Genomic DNA, 25014 nt, shown 5'->3' on the forward strand with positions numbered 1-25014 from the left:
TGCTGCGAAGGTGGGGGGGGGGGGGGCAATCTGGAGCTGTTGCCCATAGTAACAAATCATCTTCTCTCTTCAGTTTGTGCACTTAAGCTTAGAAAATGAAAGCTAGAAGGTGTTTGGTTGCAATGGGCATCTTCTCCAGTGTTGATAAATCCCCCTCATTCTTCTGTAGTCATTGTGCATGGACAGTGATGGTGCAGCTGGTGAGCAGCGAGTGAAGGCGGCACAATCCAAGCATGTGTGACTACACTGGTTGTACTGTATTAGAATGCGATGATGCTGCTCAGTAGAAGGAAGCGGCCCAGGGAGGGGGCTCCGGGCTAGTCAGGCGGGGCCTGCTATAGTATCAGTGCAGTGTATGTGTGTGCTGGGGAGAGTCCGGGGAGAGGCGACGCCACTTTAGCATTGAGCCCATCAGACAGGCGGGGGCGGGGGCCTAATGTCACGGCTGTCTATGTGTGTGCACTGTGTAGTCAGACGAGGATCGGAGCACCTTCTTCACCCGGGGATCTGCCGCATTCTTATTTCATATGCTGGAAAAAGAACAACCATGGGGCTGCTGTGCTGACACCATTCCAAGCATCAAAACATCAAGGTGAGCGCCAAGTTTGCCACCTCTGTCATCTGTCATGGGGGGTATAGATGTGCCATGATGTGCTTGTCATAGGAATGGTGCCTATGGGTCCACCTGTTTGGTTCTTCATCCGTGTGTAGTGTTTACATGGACTTAGTGCTCATGTTATTATTCCTCTGCAATCTATATGTACTAACTTTACATACAAGTTGACTTATCGTCTATGGCCGCATTCACACTGACCAACAGGACATTTCTAAATGCTAATGGGGCTCATTTACATACGTGTGCTGCGCTAAAGCACAGGCCTTATGCCACGCATTAATGTGCGTTCAGTTAAGGCAGGCTTCTGACGCACGAAAGCGACCAGTTATCGGACACGTCTCAAGATTTTGCCCACAGGACACAGCAATGCGCTGTAGTGGGTTTCCATGCATTACAGCACCTTGCAACATGTGTGTTGGCATGCTCTTCAAATTGGCACCGCAACACGTCAAAGCATGTGCCGTTAACGCATGCCTTCCCGCAATGCATAGATGTATATCGGCCCGAATCTGACAACTGAGCCTGTACAACGTAAATACCTGCGTATTTCCCCCTGCAGGTGCTGCGTCCAGCCTTCTATAGAAGCCAATGGCTGTAAACAGGTACACACCAGGAACTTGAATACAGCAGCATATGAATACAGACAGAAAAACTGATATACGTCTGTACGCATACACAGCTGTACGCAAGGACTGATATATACCAGCGTACAGCCGCATGCAGCCATTGACTACTATGAGAAAGAGTCTGATGTTTACACTATAGTGGCTCAGACACCCATATGCATGAACCCTTAATGATATCATTCAACCTGGTCATTTACCTAGAGAAAATAGAATTCTGTGGCTCCAGGAAACTGTAAACAAGGCTGAACGCATGTAAACACAGCTAAGCCCATGTAAAGTCAGGTACATCTGAAGTAGGAGAAAGGGATCTGGGGATCATCAAGTTTCTTTCTACTTCCCAGATATCTGTCATACGACAGATATACGTCATCTGCGTATATGTGAATGTAGCCTATAAGATGATTTTCTGCTGTGCTTGTAGCCTTCAACATCCCCCATGTTTACTCTTTGCTGCATTGTTTGACATCTGCTGTTTATATGGCATATTAGTAATTGGGTTTACATGCTTGAAACCATGAATGAGTCAGGTGGACACATGTCACATAAATGTGGATTCTCCTTCTTGTTGTTAACTCCTCACACAATAATAAGATGACACAGCAGTGGTCTACGTGTCCCCCACTTTTCTCCATCTTTTGATCCTATGTGTAGTCGGTGTTTGTTCTAAACTCTGCTGTATGTCAGGCTTTGCCATTGCCTGTAATGGTAGCCACAGACATATCTATATGATCATTCAGTCGGTCATTCAATGCTACAAAACTGACTAATTGAATCAAAACAGAGACCCTCTATTTGATCAACTTAGAGAGCTCTTGATCGATTTTGACGCAGCAGTATCAGTAGCAGTAGCAAAATGTTGCCGTCCGCTTATGATCTCTCAAATATCTGTGTGTGCGACGGAGACGAAAATCATATATACAGGTAAACGATTTGGTTTCAAAGAAGAATTCTGGGAAAATAAAATGTTAACAATTCCACGCTGCAAGGGTTAAGTGCTTGTATAATTGCATAAAGACTTCTGCGCTCGATTACTCTAAATTGAAAGATATAAGTGCCTGTTTGAGTCTAGGGAGCTAAAATAACAGAGATATATTCACCTGAACCACAATCCTGGCAGGCTCCTACACCGCTCACATCAGCCTCTATCCACCTCCGCTCCAGCGAAGGTATGTCTCTCGGCGTCCTCGCGGTCTATACGCTGTATAGGACGTGATGACTCACTGAACCTTAGACTGCTGGAGTGGAGGGGGAGCGAGGCTGAAGCGACCGGTCTAAGAGCAAGCCGGGATCGCAGTTTGGGTGAGTATAACTTTGTTATTTTAGCTCCCTAGGCAAAAGGATTACCTAACCCTTGCCGTGCTGAGGTAGCCCCACTTCAAGGGCTAAGATTTTATTTGCCCGGAGTTCTTCTTTAATCATACTTGATCAGCCATATTTTTTGACCATCACTTTCAGTTTATCGCAAAGCGCAAAACAATGCTGTATGTATTACATTGCGGGATATGTTAACTGGTGATGAATCACTTGTTTGTGTTCACAGATTTCTATGTGTATGGCCAACTTTCAGTGACAGATTTGGTAGTTTGAGCTATGTGTTCGGAATGATAGGAAGCTATTGTGAGTGCTGTTTCAAACTCTAATAACAATGTTACCCATGACGTCTTTGCTTTTCCAGTAAATGGCGCAAAAAGGATGTTTTTAGTCAATTAACCGTAGCAGCCAATCCTATTTCAGATCACAGAAGCTGCTCAATTTATAGATTATTTTATATTGGTTGCTATAGGTTATGCACTGCTTTTGCTTTGCTTTAATCGATAAGGTTTAGGAATATGTTTTTTTCATCTCTGTTATATCAATGCTTTATAATTGCATACACAGTACTGTATTAAATATGATGATTCAGACTCCTCTAGTTCTTTAGAATGTCAGGAATTCTACAAAGCCTTGGGAGTGAGATTGTATATACCAACTCCAGCCAAAACATTTATTAAAGTTTTGGATAGAGACCTGGGAATGGCTGTAACCTCTGTCAAATGGTTATGGCTTTCTGAGTCCTCACCTCCTATTTAGACTCACGTTGGACACCTGGACGGGAATTGAGAGCTAGAAATGTCCTGACTGAGGCTCATATTCTTCCCCACTCTATTAAACATGATTTATTGCTGAATTGGTCCTAATAGGAGACATTTCCCCTTACTTCCTGTTCACCCTGACAACTGTAAATTAGACAGGAAGTGCGGGAAAGTCTACTTAACAGTGAAACTTGACAGATCCTATCTTTTTACCATTCTGTCCAAAACCTTTGGCTGTAGTTTGGCTTTAGGATCTGATATAACAAATGGTTGGGAGGGATTGTATGCCTTTTTGTGGCTCGTTGAAGCTCTTCAAGCCATGTACACGGTAGACATTAATTTTTATCTAATTTGCTTGTTCATTTGCATGACTTTTTTTGAACGTCAGATGCTGCATTGCCTATTCTGTCAGAATACAATGCAATATTGTTGGTTCTTCCTCTTTTAAAGAGCAGTGGCACTCAGCAAGTGCATTACAGAGAAGTGGCAATATGGTTTCATGGCCGAACCAATATGTTTCTTTTAATGGAAGACCTGACAAATGAATAATACAATTCTTGGTTGGTAAAATATTATACATTGTCTTATTTGGTAGAAAAACTCTAAATGCGTGAGGGCTCTTATTATTTTGAGGCAATGTGGGTGGATCAAGGCCTTGCCAGGGCAAAGTCCTCTAGCATCTAAGAAAACGGTACAACCCCAACTATACACATTTTTTTGGCAAGTTCCCAACATATATATTTTCTCATGGGAATAGTGCTTAATTCCACTCTGGTATTTTCAGTTAGGCTTTTAAGCATAGTTTGTATTCTTTTAATCCACATTAAAAAACTGCACTTTATCCGAACCTTCTTGAAGCAGTTATATGGGCAGATTGTACCATCATTGTTCTTCTCCAGTCAGAGTAGACATTCTCAGGCACATCATTATAGATATGGGTAAAAGTGGCCTTCTTCCCTACTTGTTATGGAAAGCTATGGGAATCAGACAGGTGTAGGAATATTGTGGCTTACTTCCTTTTAGTAAGGGTAGAAAGTATGTCTACGTTATGTGCTTGTTTGTCTGGGAGCAGCAGGGATCAGAGGGACCACAGAGCCGATGAAACACTGGCTTCCAGCATGGAGGAGAGAACTAGGGGTTCCAGATCAACTAATTGATGAGAATAGTTGACAACAATTCTCATTATCGATGAATCGATTAGTTGGTTGCAGTCCTAGCTGATGCTGTATTACTTTTGTTCCTCTCATAAGGATAAGTTGTTCAGGTTTATTAAGAAAATTAGCAATATTAAGCCAATGCCATTCACTTAGTCATACGTCTTCCGATTTTGTTGCTACATTTTGACTGTTATGTAGGCATATTGGCAAAAAAACCTGGTAAACCGCAGCAAAATAATTGGGTGCTGTTTTTTCACTTTCTATGAGAATAAGGACAAGGTGTGCATCCTGTTTATAGCGGAGGTTCCCATAGACATTCATTTACTGTCGCCCTTTCCATTCAGTCTCATGTCTGTGGGGCTTTCTTGATCTCTCCAGCCAGCTGCTGCTGATGACACCAAACAGTGGCCCCCCCACCCACCCGAAAGGTATTGTCAGCCTCTTTCCCCTCACCAGTTCATTCACATAAACCTGTATGGTGAATTTAGGGCCGGTGCACACCTAGGCGATTTACGGCGCAAAACACAGATTCACATTGAAGTCAATGGAGGCTGCTCACACTTTTGCGGTTTGTCGCGCGACCAAAACCGCCTGTCGCGCGACAAGGTGCAGGAGCTATTTTCGGGCAGTTGTCGCGCGGTTTGGGTCCCATAGACATCTCTATGCATTGAAAAATGTGCAGCAACCGCCCGGTTTACAATGAACAGTCGCACGATCGAAAACGCGCGAAAACAGCTTGGCATCTGAATTGCCTAGGTGTGAACCTACCCTTACAGTGCTCTGGAGACAGCATGTTGTGAGGGTGGTTGGATAGACCCTTCATGTATGACCTCGGTAAAAGGTCTGTGATCACTTTTAGTGACTTAGGACAGTGTTTATTATACCTAATATACAATTATTGCAACATATTGTTATTAAGTAACCCCTGGTGCGTGTGATGTTCTCTGTGAATGTGTGTCAGACATTCCAAGCATTCCCTTATTATTTTACAAAAAAAACTAATTAACTAATCCAGTGTATTTGTTATTAAGTGCATCATCTGCTACTCCTTTAAACTTGTATACTGAGCTATATTTGACGAGCAGGAATACCCTTTGAACATGACAGATATACCATTGGAAGAGCACCACATGTTGAGCTCTACCAACAGATATGAGATGACAGTTGCCTCATCCAGTCATTTCAGCAAGATTGGGTGAAGATCTCATGTCTGTGGGTATAATCATGACCTGCCAGTTGACCTCTATCGGGGTAAGCTAGCAATCCAGTAGGTTAAAAAGATAAACTTGCATCGGAAACCTGTATTTTACTCCCTTTTGAACATCACTTCCCCTATCCATTCATATGATTGACAGAGTTTAGCTGAGGTTTTGAGCATACTCTGTACTACTTATTAGACTTTGTGCCATGGGGGCAATTAGATGCAGTATGCATGTCTGACTACCCTCTAAATGAGGTGGTTGACTTTAAGATAATATCCGGCTCAGTGCCTGTAGACAGTGAAATCTGTATTCCGATGTGGAACTATCTTACAAAACTTGTATAACAAGATTGTGTGTCACACCTTTGTAGAAAGAAAAGCAAATGTGCTGTACATATGAGAGCAAACTGGAGTGACCACTTTGTTGAAAACTGAAAACATTTAGCTTTTGTTCTTGAAGGTTTATTTGTGTTATCTAGGTGGTATTTTTGGAAATCCCTTTATGTACATGTTTTTCTCTCAGCCTATTTCATACTATAGAAAAGAATATGAGCAGTGAAAAAAAAACAAAAAACTGTGTCCAAGTAAGGGTGGCTATAAACGGGCCACTGTCACGTCCTTATCCGATGGCCCAGTGTGGTGCTCAGGCAGTTGTCTATTTCTGACTTTCGAAGCCCTTGTTGTTGCGCAGGGATCTTTTACAACTTGGAAAATTCTGGTGTGACAGGGGATATCCTTCTCTGTTATCATAGAGAAGGAAAACAGCAACTACACATGTACTGCTTAGTTTTATAGGAGAGTCGCACAAGAAACATCAGTAAATCCCAGTGCTACAAAGGACAGCCAGATGTATCTTTTCATGTCGTTCCCAGTAAGACATCTTTCCATCTATGGCCAGCCCAGTTTTAACGTATGATTTGTTTTTTATATATACATATTAGGGATGCACCGATACCATTTTTTCAAGTACAAGTACTGATACTTGTCCAAGTACTCATAGATACGAGTACTGATACATTTTTGTTTATTGTCATGTGACAGTTTTTCTAAAACAATACAGACTAATGATTTCAGGACAGTGGTTGGTGGAGCGCCAGAGCTAAATCCTAGCTGCAACCCTGGTAGTATTTAATGAAAATGCCAAGTATCTGCACTGGTATCTGAACTGGTATCTGGGCATCCCTAGTATGTATGTATGTATGTATGCAGCAGTATTGATGTTGGGAGAGGATGAGCTATGGCAGTGACTTTTAGTATTTGGGGTCACAGATTAGATATCCTCTTTCTTTGTCTCCAAAACTGTGGTTTCTACCTGTGCTTATGCTGTGGACTTCAGACTAGCCATGGTCAGTATTGCCACTATATAAAAGGCTAGCATAAGGCCTTACATAGTTCAAAAACCGTATAGACCAGGGGTGTGACAAATCCCAGGATGCATTGTATGATTCTCCCAGCCATGACTCCCAAAAACAGATCCATCATGGGATTTGTAGTTTCACCACAGCTGGTGGGCTGAAGATTGCCCACTCATGGTATAGACATAAGTAACAGTTACCAGGAGAAGATGTTCACCTGCAGTGACTGCTCCTATTAGTTATGCCATTTATCTGAATTGCACCTTTAAAGATCTACAGCAACTTGTTCCAGATAGGTAAAAAAAAAAGAAAGTCTAGGATACCTAAAATCTGGAGGAAATGAAATTGGTAGATAACAGCTAATGCAACCACTGAAAATTCTACTTTTCCTCTGGAAAATAACACCTGGGCTCTGGTATTGACACATCAGGTCTCTGTGTATATGCCCCTTAGTCGCTGAATTCTTGTACTCAACTCTTCAATTATAATACCGCTCTTGATCATTTTCTAGTATTACTAAAGTGATACACATGCATGGAACTAAACCGTTGCATTGTATACCTCACTATATGCATTGTGAATGGGTGGCCAAGCTATTGACAGATTTGATTTTATAGTAAAGTACAGTACCTTGTCTCTGTTTCATTTCTTCTCATTAACAAATATAGTAAAACGTGTGAAGTTTGCAGTATGTAATGCATTACATACTGCACTGTGAAAGAGTGGATCTTGTAGTGAGAACATACGCAGGATCATGATGTACTTTAGTTATCTAGTACTTGTCCATTGCATGACTTCAGGTGACACTTGTCTATCTTGGGTGTGAGCATCGCAGCTATTGTATCATGCCTCATATGGTCTCAAGTGTCTGTGTTCTTAATCGTTCATTACCTAGCATCCTAATTGCCCATGTAACGTAATCTCAGCTAGAATAACAAAAAAAGTATGCCTTGCTTTAGGAATAATGTTTCTTTGCTTACCTCTGCTGAAACACTTGAACGTCACAGGTCAGGGAACAGGGCACTTTGACAATAATTTATTATTGCGTGTCATTTTAAACAACTGCGCTATTCTTTTTGGATGTTTTTAGAGGTGTCTGTCTTATTTATATGCATCAAATAATTCACCCATTAAACAATATATGTGTTTTCCTTCACTTCTAACAACTATATTGATACAATAGTTTGTATATGTATTTGGTTACTTCTGCCATTGGAAAAGAATGGATTGTACAGGGTACAATTTTCTTTAGGTCAGAAAAGAGTAGCTGCAAAAAATCCCCAGCTAAGGTAACCATAAAGTGCTGTCAATTTATATTTTGCTCAAGGCGCTGAAAATCTTGATGTACTACTCAGTCAGCACACACATGGCTCTAAACATCAGCATTTAACAATGCTTGGGCATGGTTTTCAAAGCCTGTCTTAAACGCCTTACTCTGGAAAATTACACCAAATCAATATTGCATTTTACAGAGTATTTCTATTTGCTTGAAGTGACTGAAAGCTATAGCGTCTTGGAAAACTTCCAGCTAGAATGGCAGGGCTTCATGTCTAGCGGGGTTTGTGGTTTGGTTAAAAACGCAAGGTTAGGGGCCAGTGTCTGGTATTCAGTGACAGCTTTCCTTTCACTTTGAAGGTACTGATAAAGACAAGCTGACCAATCCTTCCTGTTTAGAGCAATTTAAGGGAGGGGATTTGCTGAGTTTCACCCTAACTTGTGTTTACTCCAGATAACCAATCAGGTTCAAGGAAATTTTCCTAATCTAGTTTTTAAATACCCCTGAACCGACATATTTTTTGACAGAGGACATTCATACTAAAGTTCATCATAAGCCCAAAATACAAAATGTAATATAGTGCAGCTTACCAATGCTTAAATGTAGTGACTGCATTTGTTTTTCTTGTGTTTTTTTTTTTTCTTTATTTTCATCTGGTGATCCGGGCAGTATCACACTTCCTGTCTTAGGGTGACTCCACTCTATGGAGGACAATGGATCCCCCCTTGGACAGCAGCATTGTCACCCTGTGGAGAGGTTGGTGTTAGATGTACTGGTACATCTAGTTCGACTTGACTTAGGCTAAGTTCACACCTGGGCGACCCCTGACCGTGCTGCAATCCTTGACAAAACCGTGTGGATTGACGCACGGTCACGGAGTCGCCCACCGCAGCCGATCATGCTGTTGGTGCCATTAGTTTCTAAATCGCGATGGGCAGATCGCGTGGTTTCCCACCGCGATTCTGCCCCGTGCAATTAAAAAAACAGCGTGTGTCGCAAAAAAAGGTACTTGTACATTTTATTAGCGGTTGCCAAGCGGATGTCACCCCATTGAAATCAATGGGGCAGCGCGGCAACTGCTGTGTGCACTAGCACACGATCCCGCAGCCCCGGGACGCCGGTCCAGGGTGTCACTGAGGTGTGAACATAGCCTTTCAAATGAAATCAGACCTTAGCCAACACTTTTTAAGCAGTTTTCTTTTGGGGATAAATGTTTTACATAAATGAATAAAATCTGACCATTGTAAGCCTCACTGTCAGTGTTAAATGTTTTATCTCAACCCTCTATCTGCTACTTCAGCTGGACAGCTTGGCCTGTTAAAGAAAGTTAAAAAAAAATAACAGACCTCGAATCACCAGATGAAAATAAAGGAAAGAAGGCCTAAAAAATTAAAACGAATGCAGCCACCACATCTAAGGATTGTAAACTGAAATATATTAAATTTTAGTTTTTGGGTTTAGATCCACTTTCAGCTGATTTTAACATGTATGAATTATTTGAACTTCATTTTATCTCTCAGTGGTGGAATTGATCTGGAATAGGTATTTTGCTGATGAAAGCCCTTTCTTCTAATTAATCTTTATTATATCTCACAATTGGTAATTCAGGGCCACCTAAAGTGCTTCCTAAAACTGGCCATACACTTAGCAAGTTTTGTCCAGTTCATAATGAACCGTCCAAATTTTGCTAAGTGGGCAGCCCTGTCTGTCACCTCCCACCCGACATCCCTCGATTGAAAAAACAAAGGAGCCTGGCAAAATTGTAGACCAAACGGCACCTGCATCCATCCAGAAGCAGGCACTGATCATGTATTTTGGCAGCCAGCAAGGCCGACTGTTACAAAGCAATAGCCGCAGTGGGTGGATGGATGAAACTGTTAGATTTTTTCCTGAACTAAAAAAATCTATAGGTGTATGGCCAGCCTTAGTAGATTCCCCATTGAAACTCATAGTTGTCCCCAGCCTGAAGGTCAGGGGTGATAACCTGTGACTGTCTTTGTGAATTGACTTTCACAGTTAATACACCTCAAAATTGAATAACCTATAACGTATAAGTGATCAGTTCTTCTAATCTGTGTGGTAATGGCTTTGGTGAATCAAAAAAAGCAATTTTTGTTGCTGAAGTGTGGTAATGGAAATATAACATTCTTTTGAGCCTAGCCTGCACATTGGTCAATATAGCCACCCATCGCATTTCCAGATCAATAGGGCCCATGCACAACACAGCACGCTTGTTATCGTGTGTATAACGCACATGATTACATGCATTTGAACTGGTGTTGCATTGCAGTGCTTTATTTTAATTTCTCAATGTTATTGTTATGTGCTGCAACACGTTGTGATGAGTTTCAGCAAGTAGAAACGTGCTGCTCTGTGCAAAAATGCAATACGGCCTACTTTTAGTTAGCACACGCCATCAATTTACATTGGTATGAACTGAAGCAGTAGAACATAAGGCATATTGCGTTGGTCTTCCATTCAGGCTAGATTGGACACCATGGCCCGCGGCTGCTGGTGTTAATGGGCCCTTATGGAAGTTTGGGAGGCAAGGGTAGGGAGGTGGCCAATGCTGGACTTTTACATAAAGACCTAGGCTGGGTTCAGTGGCGGAACTACCGCCGGTGCAGGCGGTGCGGACGCACCAGGGCCTCGGGCCTCTAGGGGGCCCAGCACAGTCCCAGCGCCGGATCGGTACCCAGCGGGCCCCCACCGCTCGTTTTTACAGCGATTCGCGCGACAAACACACGTTTCCGAGGGCTGCCTGGCTGTATCCCAATGGATACGCGTGGCAAATACGCACCAAAGAAGCTCCTGTACTTCTTTGGGCTTAGGGCATTTTGCAGCGTGTTCCTACGCAATCATTGGTTTTCATTGGTAGGCAATCATTGGTTTTCACATGTTGAGCGGTTTACAGAGCGTAGGAACGCGCTGTAAAACGCCCAGGTGTGAACCAGGCCTTACGATTTGCATATAACTTCAGTGCCTTTATCTCTTGATCTACTGATTGTTTTGATATGTGCTTCTCACTGATGGGATCACAAATACAAATATTTCATTGGCAAGCCTATCCATTTATGATCTTTTAAATGATATCTCTGGGCAAAACGTTTTCTTTAGTTTTGGATAACGTAGGGAATTATTAGAACTGCCAGGTTTTTATTGCTGTCTGTGTCTGTGATGGGGAGATTCACTTCTTTGTCCTCTAACCATTGTCATCAGCAAGAAAGTGATGGGAAATCCAGAATTTTTCAGTTTTTTCCAGAACAGGAAATGAGGAATTTTTTGATAATGTCAACTCTGCTGGAAATTGTCTAAGAGCAGATTTTCACCTCGCTTAGAAGAGATTTCCTCTCGCTTCTTTTGCAGCTCCAGGACAGAAAGTAAAGCAAAATCTCCCAAGACACAGACAGCAAGAAAAAAATGGACAAGGGTTCTAATCATTCCTTCTCTACTCAAAGCTAAAAATAAAAGTTTGGGCTACAGATACTCTTAAAGACTGAATATTCTTATTTTTGCATGAATGCTCTTTTATGACTGGTTCTCCTTGAATATGGTTATGATTTAAGGACATATTTAGAAGTTGTTGTTTTTTGGAAAATAATTTTCTAACTCTGTGGCATCAAAATATTTATAAGTGGATTATAGAGAATGCTGTTCAATTTGTGCAACTAATATGATATCAAAATTACTAATTTGCTATGTAAACTTCTAGGTGTAAACTTCTACTCACACTAAAGGTACCATAGATACTAACAGGCAGTCATATGTGCAGAAATGATTTGATTGCCTGGAGGCACCTGCTAGCATTTGACTTGACTAGTGCATGTGAAACCTTTTGGCACTGGTTTACCAGTGGGAAACAGTAGTGATTGGGCAAGTTTTGTTATTTTATCCAGTCATTGTTTCGCCATGAGACGCCTTGGCTAGAAGTGTTGGCTGATAACTCATAGGCTCAGGTATTGTGCCAGTTTGGAATATTGTACAAAAAATCATCCCAAATGTGGGGGGCACTTACAGTGGCCACATGGGGCCTAATTCCGCACCAGTTTGAGGCCACAATACAATGTTAAGCCAGTGTAGTGCTTCTAGAAAAGCTCATTGGCTTACATAGAGAGTTTCCTACTTAGTGCAAAATCTCAGCAAGATGGATCAAATCCTTCTCTTTCTTGACTGAGAGAATGGCAGGATATGTTCAATCTTCCAAGTTCTTCTTTCACTGTTGGTTATGTTACAAGACACGGCCAGCAGGGTAGATACCTCATAGTCTGTCATTCTGGGTGAGACACTGTCACATTATGGCTAACCTTTCACTGGCCATGCACATGAAATGGGTGTCTCCTAAAACTACCTCTCTCTAAAACTTAAACTACTTAAAGCTACTCTAAAACAACTCTGTCTAAAATTACCTGTTATTGGTTAAATTGAATGACCTTGTAGTATCTGTGGTGCCTCAAGAAAATGATTACCTGGATCTTAAAACCTGAAGAAGAAGATTCTGTCACTTGGATTGCGGAGCTGATATTGTTCTTTGGTGCAGAGGATCCCTGTAAAGACAAGTGAGTGTGGAAAAAAAGGGCTAAGTATACAAAAGGGAAGTTTAATGATGGGGTTATGGAGGTTTTATAGGGGTCAGTGTTAAACTGGCAATACACTTTTTGTCTAAGGAGCCAGTTCAAAAGTTCTCTGGCAAACAGTGACTGCAGCCATTGGTGCGTTGCTGTCAGAATACAATAGCCCAGTGGAGAGGGGAGATTCCCCCAACCACGCTGTTTAGTTTGCATGTTGGGAATCATGTGTTTCACACAGTGTACAGCCAATTTTGAGCCAAAATGAAGCAATTCCTGCTGAATCAGCCAAAATTCACTCTGTTCGTTCAGCAGAAGTTGATCATTAGATCGCCTTTGGCTGAAGGAACATGTTGGAAAATCTTTGGCCGAACGGAGCTTGCAGCCAATCAGCTCTTTCCTGACTGAGACAAGGGCAGGATATGTTTAATCTTTCAAGCCAATCAGCTGCAAGCTGCGTTCAGGTATTTAGACAGCAGCCAGTGGCCACTGTCAGAATACAGTAGAAGCAGCGGGGGATTCGTCCATCCATGCTGTTTAGCGTAGATGGAGGAATCTGTTATATTTTGTTTGTTAGGCCCGTAGGTTGAACAATATATATGTGTATGAAAATATATATATATGTATACCCTACTTAGGGGTTACAGTGAGCAGTGCTTCAGGGAAGGGCATAGCTCTTTGTTATGGGAGCTGTGTGCCAAAAATGATTTCCCAGTGCTGACAGTTAGTGCATTACTGAATATATTATAAATGCTATTGTTTACCTTGAGATAATCAAACAGTGAAGATGTCTGACCACTCCTTCCTCATCCCTCCCTTCTCCTTAGGTATAAACATGAACATTTGGCCTAACCGAGTCAGCATGGTTGCCTACTACTGAGCAGACAGTATTGGTGACCCTACATGTCCAATTGTGTCTGAGGGCTCCTGTATATACAGTATAATACTGATGAACATCATGTTCAGTGTGTAACATGTACGCAACAATTTGCTGTATTGTTTTACAGAGCAATTTAATATAGAGGAAATGTTAGCAGATTATGAAACGATAGAGGTGTTTACATAATAAACAAGAAATCTGATTTTTTTTGTGCATTCTGTTTTATGCAATGGTCAATCAGTTTTACGTTCCCATTATAGTTTATTGTTGTGTTCAGTAGAGCTGCAGCTAACGATTATTTTCAAAATCGATTAGTTGGACGATTATTAAGTTCGATTAATCGGTTAATCGGATAAAAAAATTAGAGCTTCAGGAACAATTTATAAAAGGTATTCTCCTTGGTAACTAGTAATAGGTCATTTGTAATTTTTCAAGTGCAGGTTGCAGTATTACAATGGCTGCTATGGGCCAGATTTTAAATATGAGGACTGTTTAGTTCACTGAGTGGGTAAGTATTTCTAAAAATAAATACAAAATAGCCTGTATATTTTACATCTACTTCTAAAGTATGATAGAACAATATTGCAAAACCAACTCCGCCGCCCCCCGCCAAATGCCTGCGAATAAACGCGTGCTGCCACTATTCCACTGTGTGCCATACTGTGGTATCCTGGCAACAGCGTTCTCTCACGCGCACATTTGTGCATTAAAAGGTAAGTTCACTTTCACCTGAGCTCGCTGACCAATGAGAAGTGCTTCTTAGCGCAACATAGATTGTCATGAGGGACAAGTAGATTGGACCCCCGCTCTAGTCCTTGGAAAAGTAGTTTTTTTAAATGTCCACACCCCTGGAGACTAGAAGTCAGAGGCAGCAGTGCCTCTCACACTGCAAATATACAGCTGAACAGGAGTACATAGGCATACATACCATGAAGTACAGTTCTATGTTTCAGGAACAATTCAAGACAAAATATACATTGTTTTAAGATACTGCATAGACATAATTAACATTGATGTCACCTATAACATTGCACATCTTCATGTTTTGAGCTCCGGTCCACTTTAACCACTTGAGTACTAGCCTGTATATACCCTTTCATTACCAGGTCATTTTTCAGTTTTTAGTGCTGACTGACTATCAGTTTAACTGACAATTACTCGGGCATGCAACGCTGTACCTAAATCATTTTTGTAGGATTTTTGTGACAGAGTTTTCTTTTGGTGGTATTTCTTTACCACTGTTTTTTTTTAATACTATATAAAGGAAAAAGACCAAAAATGTAGGGTTGCTGACATTTACCTTTCATTTCTGTAATATCCCAACCCCCCCCCCTGAGTAAACCTGAGTATCTGAGCGGGTGCAGGCAAGTGTGGGGGGACAGGGTGTAAGGAAAGTGTTGGGTGTTTTTTGCCTTAATGCAGGGAATGCATTAAGGTACAAAGAAAACAAACAAAAAACAGCCTTTAGTACTATTTTAAAATCCCCCCAAAAACAATCCCACAATTATTGGTGATCAGTGGCACTTTAACACCCCACCTTTAAAAAAATATTATATAATCATTTGATCAGTGGCACTTTAAGACCCCCCACCTGAATGTTTGTAAACAATACTAGTGTTTACACTTGTGAAGGCTATGATTGGTTCACAGTGATCACAAGGTACAGAGCCACTTATAAAAGGCACTTCAGAAATACATGTCTACTTCCCTTGCAATTTTTTCTTACGATAGGGCGGAAATTAAGATGGGTATGCAGTATGCGAAGCAGGGCCAAAGCATATATTATTTTTACTTGTATTATTTCTATCATGTTTTCTTCATTAAAGTTATTATTTATAAATAATAAATGTCAACATCCGTCTTCTGTAGTAAGTTTCTTTTGCCATATTACAAAATAAACAGGTTTATCCATGTCCACCCTTTCATATGTTCAGTAAATAGGATGACAAAACATTGTAGCACGGGTTATTTTCCTGGGCTACATCAGGAAGATGTGTGTTAGAATTCTGCTATTAGTGGCATTAGTCTTTCCTGCTTGGTATCATGCAGTTATGAGGACATAGGAAATTTGTCAGCATTGTCCTCTCTGACACTGTTTGTCTGGAAAGTTGCTTTGATCACAAGGTTATCTGAGGTTTAGCAATAGATTCAAAAATACAAAAATAAACTCATAAATGAAACTAACCAATATCAGAGGATGTCCCAGTGAAAAACGGTTGGCCATAGAAGGGCAGATATCTCCCTAAGAAAAATGGACAGAGGGATTTCTCCCCATCCTTACATGGTGCTTTCCAGCAGCAGGACACGCCACAATATAAGCCCAGTGACGATAGCTGCTCATGCAAGGTACTTCTACTTTTTAACTCTTTAACAGAGAAGCGAGTAGGTTCAGCATCTGCTCATACTTATCTTCCTGTGTGATATGGAGCACTCCTAATCAGCTGAAGCACTTATTATTCCTCCTAGGATACCCGGAGACATGACAAGACTGTCAGCAGATCTATTAGGGAGTGCGTAAGAGAAGCCGATGTAATGAAGTTTAGGCAATATGAACTGACAATAGCTTTGTTCACTTTAGGAAGTAAATAACAGAAAGAGGTATAGGAGATACCGTAGCTGAATTCCAGGCAATGGTTAAACAGTCCCATCAGAAGTCCTGTCTCGTAATAGTTGATGTTCTATTCCATAAATAGTTGATATTCTTCCATAAAGTCTGGGTCATGTGACCTCCTCTGCTGCAAACACAATGTCATAAAGTAGAACACCGCTCCCCAACCGCATTTCCTGGTTGTCCCCTCTGTACCAGCCGTATTTTGGGATCAAGCTGGGCATTGCTCTTAGCAGTACCAAGGGCCTGGATCATACGTCCCTGCAATTGGTCATTTGAAGCTAATAATAATTTCCTAGGGTAACTGAGTTGCATATACAAGATAACTTCAAGTATGTAAATAAATATAAAAATCTGTACTCTGTAGACATTTAAATAAGTTACAGATACCACTTTTCTGTTTTACCATAATGAACCTTAGAGTAGCATGTATTATTAGTGCATTTTCTATAATGGCATCTTTGCTGAGGTATGCCATAAAATACAATTAATAACAAAAAAGATTTCATAAAACCTGATAGGCTTTTCTTTTTGGTTCTATATACCTATAATTACACATGAAGAAGGTATGCTGTCAGTCAGAAGCAATGGACATTACTGGGTGGGCAGAGGGAATGTACACCTGCAAGGTTCACAGGATCCTAGCACATTACATGAGTTGTAGTCTAGAAGTTGTAGGTAATATGTCCTCGACTGCCAGGCCACATACAGGGTGCTGCACTGTTGTTGACGGCCCAGGGAACAAGAAGAGCCATGTAAGGCCATAAATTTGGCTTCTACTTCCAGGCTGCTTGTGCACCATGGAAAGAAACAACAGACGGAGTAAACCAGTTTAAGCAGGCATGCTTTGTTCCGTATTAAAGAAGAACTATGAGGTCAGTGATTTCCACTCATCCTCATAGTTAGAGCCCATCTGTGACAAAGAAGCTGTCACACGTCGGCTCTATTAATCCGGAAGTAAGCAGAAACATGCCACCAATCCCCTAACTTCCCGATCGTCTCCCTACAGTGAGCGGTGACTGGCAGTCATCTCTCCTCGCATGGATTCCCTTCTCCCCTCTCCGATTCTCCAGCACTGAGTGGAGGAACAGACATTGGAGGGGGCACGCACAGCTGGCTCTACTTCTAGATAGGCAAAGCCCGCTGTCACTCATGCAGCTGGGTGGGTCTCAACAGTATTGTCGGGATCCGTCCCGGTTGCGGTGCTCTCAGTATATCGCCAGCAATAGCCTGCTATATACTGAGCTTTGAGTCATGGGAGGAGGTTAGTATATGTCCTCCCGTGACCCGAAAGAGAACTATGGGGAACAACACTTACCCCATAGTTCTCTTTTAAGGCTTCCCGTTGTGCCATGAGTTCAATTTAGAAAGCTGATTTTCTGCTGTAATGGGGTATTATATAAGCATAATAAAACAAAAGGGCTGAAAAACACATTTGTAATACATTGTGAGTGCATGCCTATCTCTTGGGTAACACTGATTGATCACGCGTTGCCCAGAGAATAGCTGATTGAATGACGTTCTCAGCGCATTACTGCCACTAGATGGAGCTAGGGAACATAGGAAATTCCTATTCTGCTCATTTTCATAGGAAATTCCTATTCTGCTCAGTTTCATCTAGTGACAGTAATACGCCGTGAATGTCATTCACTCAGCTATACACTGGGAGAATAAGTTATAAATCAGACCCTAAAAGACAAGTGTCTTTTTTTAGATGTGTTAAATTTCTATGACCTGCCCAGAAACATGTGATGTTTTTGCATGTGCTCAGTTGGTGAAAAAATTCCAAATTGTTTCTGGGGCAGCATTTACAACAGGAAAGATAAAGCTTATCAAAATTGACAAACTTGCCAATTATATTACTAACATCTACTGCGAGCAATGCAAATGGTTGTTTTTCTTATGATTCTGTGAAAACTGTATCTGTTGACAGTGGAATTTTTTTTTAACCTTCGTTCTCTATAATCCACACCCAATCCAGGCATTTTTAATGTTGGGCAATGTTTGCAGAAAGCTTTAATACTTATTAATAATTCTCTAAGGAGATAATTCATCAATTTCCGAAGGCTGTTTACAGAAACTGTAGATGAGATGATATCTAGCAAGCTGTAAAACAAACCTGCTAAGGAAATAACTGAAATACAAATAGTCTTATTGTATAATGTTGTAGTAGAAAACGGAATCCATTGTTAAATGTGTGCTGTAATAGTACAATAGTTAGCCAACTTACTTTGCATAATGAAGGCGTGGAGTCAATCTGTGTACTTTTTTTGTAAAGAACAATTTATGGGTGTTGACCCCAGCAGAACCATAAGCTAATTACGGAACAAAAAATACCATAGATTGTAAAAAGCGGCTGTAAGGGTTTATGCAGTTAAAGTGAAACTGCCAGTGAAGCAAACCTACTTGTATATGTTTGTCTTTTTGTACCTGGGAAAGTAAAAGACTTGACTCCATGTCCTATCCCTTCCTTTGCTAAGCTCTGCCTTGTAATCCAACTCTTAAATGCCAAAACCTCTACTGGCTGTTGCGGTGTTGGCATTTGTCACTTGCAGGATGAGGGCCAGACTGAGAGGCTTAATAGACATTTCAACTAACAAATTGTGGAGTGTGCCATTGCTGGCATTGCCTTCTAAATATGGTTGTTGACTGGCTGTCATGGTGGATTTGTGGGTTACTTTTGAAGAATGATTACTTTTTAAGTCACTGTCCCAACACAAGTATGTAAATAAGAGAGTTCTTACTTCACTCTGAGTTTCCAGATCTTAATATTGGGTCAGTACTTTAGAATGCAGGAGAAAGCCAGGCACCTAACATTATTATTAAGTGTTCTGGGAAAATGCAAAGCTGCAACTTTATTATTCCTTATTACGAGATATTGTATGTTTTATAGTAAAGGTGGACATAGATGGCCTGATTAACAATGCTTTTGGCAGTTGGGCTGAGTGGAGGTGTGACAAATGCTGGAAACGATTGATCCCACAAAGAGTTCTCCTAACATGTTGGAAAAGCTATTTGTGGCCCCTTGGGAACTGTCTTTTTAAGGGAAGATTTTCCATCTGTGGACAAAAATATTGGCTGAATTGAGAAGGAGATTGCAGCACGTTCCAGAAATATGCAAGTTATTGAGGCAAGGCTGATGCCGCATCATAAACCACCTGCTTTTCATGTATGGCTAACCTGAAATGGCATTCTTGTTTCCTGTCCTTGTCCCTGCTAGTAATTCATCATTGAGATTGAACTGTGGATTATTTGTGACAACAAATGCTCTTGGCAAAGAACGATTTCGAAAATAAAGTTGCATTTACTGTCAGTCACAACACCAATAACAATCATAGCTTATTAAAAGCTAATCAAGGCAATAAATATTTGGCTAGGCTCTGCACTTGGTATTTAGGTTCCTGTTAGTTCTGTGGTGGGATTAGATAAAAGTGTTTTACAAGTATTTATTTTACTTGTTAAAGAAACAGAATCAGTGAGAACCTCTATGATTGATTGTGGAATAAAAACAAAGAGCTATTGTTTAATGCTTTGCAAATACAGTCTGGTTGTGCAGTAGACAGGAAAGGAGAATTCCAGAAAACTTACACAGTTATGTCTTATCTTATCCCATTCCTTTAGATCCAGCAAAGAAACTTTACCGACTGCTCAAGTGTGAATGTTCTCTCCCTCTAAAGATCATGTGAACTAATACTTTCTTTTACCCATACCAAACCTTTAACAAAGCAGGTGGTTATAAATCTATCTTTTAACAATTACCAGAATATTGAATGATGTCTTTTTATACTCTTTTCCTGATTATAATATATAATTGATTTTAGATATTCTTTCCAAGCATTTTTATTCTCCTAAAACAGGTCAGTCTACTTCAATACGTACATTGATTTTTCTTTCTGTGAAGGTGCGACACCAGATCTTGCTCTGCAAGTTTCATAAGACAGTTTTACATGTCATTGCAAACGTCAATGTTAGAAGGCAATAAGGCTGAGGCCATAGCAATAGTCAGCTGACATATCTGACTTGTTTTTCTTGCAAGCTCCACAGCACACTGCTTTATCTTTGCTAGAACACAACAAGAGGTCAAAAGAGAGGCGGTTCAATCGTAGACTGCGCAATGTTTTTTTTTTTTACTGTGGGAGTAGTAAAAATGTGGAATTCCCTTCCACAGTCAGTAATGTCCACTGATAGCATTGATACACTCAGGAAACTCTTAGATGAGTTTCTTTGTTCACTAAATTTACAAGGGTATGGGAAATACTAGAGCCAAATATTTACACACACACATACGTAGGTTGAACTGGATGGACCTGTGTCTATATTCAACCTTACCTACTGCGTTACCATGCTTCCAAATTTAAAGAAAACCTGTACTTTGCACATATACGGCAAAGCAGTAGATTTGCATTAGTGTTCTCCTCCCCTCCAGCACATACCTTCTTTCCCTTGCTCCCCCGCTGCTCTGTTGAGGTGTCAACAGAGGTGGGGTCCTCTGGGCAGGCTGTGCGGAGGAGCGTCGCGTCACTGCTGTGGGCGGAGCGCCTGCTGGGGTCCAATGTAGGTGGCCAGCGACTGCCCAGAGGATCCCACTCAGAGCGCCGCCCACCGAGCAGCAGTGACGCAATGCTCCTCTTCGCCAACGATGTCCTTCAGTGCCGGAGAGCAGTGGCGAGTCAGCGCTGGTCCGGCGGGAGGAGTTCCAGGTGGGGTCCTAATTTAGCTGGCCAGCTAAATTTGGACCCCACCTGGAGCTCCTCCCACCGGACCAGCGCTGACACGTCGCTGCTCTCCCGCACAGTGAGTGAGGGCAACGGGGGGGACTATTAAATCAGGGACTAATTGTAAATCTATGGTCTCCAGTGTATTTGCAGTGTGTACCCAGGCCCGGCGCTAGCGCAAGGCAAGTAAGGCGGGCGCCTTACGGCGCTGCAGGGTACCCTATATGTAATACATATAGAGTACACACTGCAAATGCACTGGAGACCATATATTTACAATTAACCTCTGCTAACATGAATGGATTAAATGATCCATATGTAGCCCTGTACTATGGATCATTTAACCCATTCATGTTAGCAGAGGATAATTGTAAATCTATTGTTGCAGTGCACTTTATATGTACATGTACGATATACTACATTTAGAATGCACTGCAACAATAGATTTACAATTATCCCCTGCTAATATGAATGGGTTAAATGATCCGTAGTACATAATATGTAGTTGTACTATGGACCATTTAACCCATTCATGTTAGCAGTGCAGAATTATATATCTATTACTGCAGTGCATTCTATCTGTACACATGTCCCGTATATTGCAGTAATAGATTTACAAGGATCCCCTGCTAACATGAATAGGTTAAAGGATCCATAGTACAACTACATGTTATGTACTATGGATCATTTAACCTATTCATGTTAGCAAGGGATAATTGTTACTCTATTACTGCAGTGTACTGGATGTATGTGCTGTATAAGTACTATGGATCATAATTTAACCTATTCATGTTAGCAGGGCAGAATTGTGAGCGCCTCCCACAAGCTGAGCACCGAGATGCGATGCAGCGATCCTGCCCAGCGCCGACTACGAGAGGCACCGCGTGAGGCAACGGGGATCGGAGTGAAACTGTGAGTGAGGGAAGCTGGGACGGGGCTGGCTGTAAATCTATCGCTATAGTGTACTGGACGTGTGTAATGTATTTGTAGTACATATATACAGCACACACCTCCACTACTTTACAGCAATAGATTTACAATTATCCCCTGCTAACTCGAATAGGTTAAATCATGATCCATAGTACATAACATGTAGTTGTACTGTGGATCATTTAAAGTCACCTGTCCCTTTAAAAAAAAAAAAAGGAGGGAAAAAGTATCGGTAATTGGTATCGGCAAGTACTTGTACTTGGCCCTGAAAAAGTGGTATCGGGACATCCCTAGTTGGTAGAGAAGAAAATATCCAGTTTTTCTGTCTGTGGAGGAGCATATGATTCACTCAGTGCAGCAGTTCATGGGCAAAGCACATGTTTACTTCCAAATACCATTTTGTGCTAGCTGTAGATAGACATTTGTTCACCAAGAATGGTGGTGCAGGTAAAACTCTAATCCTTGGTTTTCCACATTGCAGCACCACTGGGACAGCATGAATATATCTTTTAACGGTCTCTATGGAAAATGGAATGATAAATGCCTACCATTGACACCAGAAGTTAGCTGTCTGTTTAGGTAGTGTACACTCAGCCATTTTAGGGCCAGTTCACACCAATTGTGGTACGTTCCAGAACGGTAGCTGCTGGAACGCACAGTTATTGCACACTAAACTCCCCCCTTCGTTCTGGGGCGGGAGGGGGCGTGGTGGTGCATTGAAGTCAGTGGCACCGCAGCCACGCCCGCAGTGCGATCGGACGCGTGGCAAAACATTGTAGGGCAATGTTTTGCCACGCGTCCGATTGCACTGTGGGCGGGGGGGCGTGTGTGCCATTGACTTCAATGCACCACCACGCCCCCTCCCAGCCCAGAACGTAGGGAGTTTAGTGTGCAATTGCTGTGCGTTGCAGCAGCTACCGCTCTGGAACGCACCGCAATTGGTGTGAACTAGCCCTTTGTGTTTTAAAGCTAAAGATTTTAAATAATATTGTTGAAACCGTTTTGTTTTATTAAAGGCTAATTTCACCTTTCATACCTTGTTTCATATTACACCAATATTTCGGGTGGAACATGGGGCCATTCTTTAGACCCCACCCCCAAATAGGCTTACCCCACCACCACCATTACTTGAATCATGGGGTTCTTCTCCCAGCAGCATTGTGTATATATTTCAATTTGGCACGCCTGTGCATGGCTCCGTCTGCACATCTGTGTCATCCATTCTCAGATTCATTCACAGAACAACCAGATGCTTCCTGTACTGTTCATCGTGAGGGAACTTTTAGCAGTTAAAAAAAGTTTTTCAAACATGTCATATGCATTGCTAACCCAGAAAGCAGTCAACCAACAAACCTTTGCTACTGCCGTAGACTTGAGATCATCACCAAGTCATGTCAGCCAACTTTAGATGCTGCCTTAAATGAACTTAATATAATCTGCCATTGTTAAACAGTAATTGTGTTTTAGCCTTAATGCAAAAGAAATGCATGATTATTTGCCACTATTTCCAGTGAGGTCATGTTGTATTGTGATTAATGGAAGTGTTTCCACAACAGGTTTATATAGCTAATGCGTGACCCCAGGAGGCTGAAAGCTAATTAAAATATTTGGCAGCATCCTGTAGTGCTAGAAGCACGGTTGGCAGTGGACATTTTATTTCTACTAAGCATGTCACAGACACAGATTGTGTAAACAAGGGGACTGGGTTATACTGTGATAGCTGTTGAACTGTAATCTTTTGAAGTAGAAAAGTACATTACGTACTGGCACTAGCCTAATTACCCTAAAGGTATTCTAAGAGGGAACACCAGCTTCAAGAAAGCTAACATGGGATAGGTAATCCTTCACATTTATTTATTTATTACAGGTATTTATATAGTGCCGACAATTTTACACAGCACTTTACATAGCGCACATTCACATCAGTCCCTGGCCTCAAGGAGCTTACAACCTAAGGTCCCTATCTCACATACATACATACATACATACATACATAGACTAGGGCCAATTTAGACAGAAGCTAATTATCCTTCCAGCATGTCTTTGGAGTGTGGAAGGAAACCGGAGTACCCGGAGGAAACCCGCGCAAGCACAGGTAGAACATGCAAACTCCTTGTAGATAGTGGCCCGGCAAGGGTTCTAAACAGGGACTACCAAGCAGAAGCGCTAACCACTATGCCACTGCCTATGCAATATTCCTTTGACTCAAAAACAAAACCCAAACGATTCAAGCAAAGTGAATGCTGTACTTTGGAGGATTAAATGATATGTAAAAAACTGGGTTATCCCAGTGGGTAGTTTATTTCTCCATCTTAAGATCCAAGCTGTACCCAAACCAGATAATCGGTTTTGGGAGCACTTACCTTTTTGATATATTACAACTGTCACCACTAAATATGAGAGGGACACATTTGTGTTGTGTAGCACTGTAAGAAGTTTGTACTGTAAGTGTTAGTCTTTAGTGGTGTGGTGGTATACAGTGTAAGGGCTAGCATACATAGTTTTTTGTTGCTTGCTTCCGGCAGCAGTACAATAAACATTTTTGAATGGAATGCAGTGTTTACATTTTTAAATTCATGGTATTTACCTATGTAAACACAAATTGCCTTAACCTGATATGAAACATATCTCCAATGCCCATGTGCACTAAGATTAACAATGGTTTTACAGCCAGTCCCTTGGAGTTGATAACGGTGCTTTTGTGCAAATTTGGAAAATATTAAATTTTATAAATATGGAACAAAATGGTGTACTGTGAAAAAATAAGTACACCCTTGGCATCAGAAGCTGGTATTGCCCCCTTTAAGCAGATGCTACTTGTAGGTATGTTGCATAATTGATCACTATTGAATTTCTGACCACTCCTCCATATGTAATTCCTTCAGTTGCAAGATGTGTGTAGGTTTCTTTGCATGAACTGCCCATTTTTAATCTCTCTAAAACATTTTAGAGGGGTTTAATTTAGAGCATTGACTAGGCTGGTCCATAACCCTCTTATCCTCTTTTGGAGCCA

At 41.3% G+C, this 25014-nt stretch overlaps 1 protein-coding gene across 1 annotated transcript in view; it reads left to right on the forward strand.

Moving 5' to 3' along the window:
• Positions 1–247: 247 nt before the first annotated feature.
• The window catches only part of PIP5K1B (phosphatidylinositol-4-phosphate 5-kinase type 1 beta), a 153086-nt gene continuing 128319 nt past the window's right edge, over positions 248–25014 (forward strand). The window contains exon 1 of the mRNA XM_018555659.1: positions 248–592. The gene's annotated coding sequence lies outside the window, so the exon portion shown is untranslated. The remainder of the gene's footprint in view (positions 593–25014) is intronic.

Source organism: Nanorana parkeri, unplaced genomic scaffold, assembly GCF_000935625.1.
Source record: "Nanorana parkeri isolate BGI_ZX_2015 unplaced genomic scaffold, ASM93562v1 scaffold206, whole genome shotgun sequence".
NCBI lineage: Eukaryota > Metazoa > Chordata > Amphibia > Anura > Dicroglossidae > Nanorana > Nanorana parkeri.